We start from the raw sequence: 2,127 nt of genomic DNA, 5'->3' as shown, positions 1-2,127 counted from the left end.
GCTCCTGTTCCCAGCTGCTGTGGGATGGGGGAGTTACAGGGGGCTCTGTGTGGGAGTGGATTGGTTTTGGCTGGCTTTAAGGAGTAAATAACAATTTCCCTACTTGTATCTTTGATCCCATAAGCAATTTATCCGGCACAGCTGCTCTGCTGCAGGTGTGGGACAGGTGGGAAGTTGTAGCACCCAGGGACAGCACCGGGCACGCTGTGCTGCCCTGCCCATGGCTGTGGCACACGGGTGGCCTCCAGCCCCATCACACACTGAGCCACTCACTCAGATTCCCTCCCTGGAGTGCTGCCTTCCAGGAACTGTGTCCCAAGCCCTCGGGGCAGTCACTGCCCGGGGGGTGGGAGCAGAGGATGCCAGTCCCAGGGGTTGTCACAATGCCCACAGCAGAACCCTGGGGGTGTCACTGTTCCCTCATGCCAGTCTGGCAGGACCCAGAGGGAGCTGAGCTTCCAGCCTGTGTCTTGGGGAAAAAAATACATCAATCTGTGTGATGTGTTACATAAACCAGCAGAAGACACGGTCTAAGGGCACAGGAGAAGGAGAGAGCCTGGCAGGCAGGCTCAGAGGATGCCTGAGCCAGTTCCAAGGGGAACTGGGCAGAAATCCTGCTTTACACAGACAAAACCTTCCTCTGGAAAAAGACCAGCTCCCGAGCACTGGCTGCTCGGGGAACAGACACATGTGAGAGAACCCAGTGTCTTTCTTCACTCTTTATTGTGTAAAAATAAAGTCAACAATTCATGTAATCCCAGCAATAAAATGGAAAAAGCATGAGAATCCGTAGAAACAGTGCATTGTCAGAACTGCCGATGCGGGCCGGATGCGCGGGGTGTCGGAACCCGTTCAAATCCCAAAGGAGACAGAGCCAGAATAGGAAAAATGTACAGCTTTGGTTAGCAAAATAATGACAAATTAAGATACATTAATCTCTCCCCTACTGTACACTATGTACACTGTGTTGACATCACACCCTTTTGTGGTTTTTTTTTGGCAAATCCAACGCACCTGGGGCTGGAGGTGAAACCTGTGCCGCGGTCTCGTTGCTCTCAGCAGGTTGTGCTTGTCGCCGATGTGAACAGGGGCTTGGGAGGAACTCAAATTAACTCACGGTGGTTTGGGGTTTGGCTTGGATAGAGGGCACAGCTGAAGATCGGCTGCCCTGAGCCCCGGCCGTGCAGGTGTCTCGCTCTGGGGTGTCGCTGCCCGTGCCAGGTCCCCAGATCGGCGGTGGCCGGGCTGGCTCTGTGCTCCCGGCGGTGGCCGTGGCCGTCCCGGCTCCGCACGTCTCTTTGCCGCATCTTTGGAGTTGGTGGGGAGGCTCTGGAGCCCTGTGTGAATTCTCTGCCTCATCCTCCACTGCTGCCCAGGGCAGCCCTGGGTGGGCAGGGAGGGGGCTGGGGGGTGATTTCTGCAATCTGTAGTACAAACCAGGAGTTTAGAAAAGGAAACCATACAAAATGCATCTGTTATCTCAAAATACGCTTCTTTATCTCTTTTTATCCTGCAGAATCTCAAAGCACTTTTTTTTTCCTCAGGGAGCACTGATAATTCTATTTTTTTTATCTTCATAAAAATACCCTTTTTTTTTTTTTAATTGGTAATAAACTTCCCTTTACAGTAAGAGAAACAAGAGAGTGTATTATCAAAAGCAGAAAGGCTTCAGACCTGTCAGTGGGAGCTGGACTTGAGGGGACGGTAAAGGCTATTTGTCACCAGCTAGGAGGCCTCGGGGGGCTGCAGGCGGCGGGGCCGGGGGTACCTGAGTGCGGCAGGTTGGGGAGTGGGGCCAGTGGGGGGGTCCCGCCGGGGGTCCCGCCCCGGTGCCCGCCGCAGCCCGGGGCTATGGCTGTGTTGCTCGGGAGCAGTGCCGGCCGGGGAAGGGGGCACTGGGGCTCACCTGGGAAGGGGGGGTGTCTCCTTACCCCGGGGGTGGGAACGGAGGGGTTGCCCCCTCCTTGGAGTCCCAGCCGCTGTTACAGTCCCGGCTTGGAGCACAACTGGAGGGGATGCTGCAGCTTTCCCCCGGCTCCGGGGCCACCACCCTGCCGGGGGGGTCAGGCTGGAGAAAGAGGAGCCCCGGGGGGCTCCTGTCCGGGCCCCGCAGCCTTTCAAGGCGCC

This window comes from Manacus vitellinus, unplaced genomic scaffold, assembly GCF_001715985.3.
Source record: "Manacus vitellinus isolate BGI_N305 unplaced genomic scaffold, ASM171598v3 scaffold_24_pilon, whole genome shotgun sequence".
NCBI lineage: Eukaryota > Metazoa > Chordata > Aves > Passeriformes > Pipridae > Manacus > Manacus vitellinus.
The sequence above is the reverse complement of the archived record's forward strand: the minus strand, read 5'-3'. Positions refer to the sequence as shown.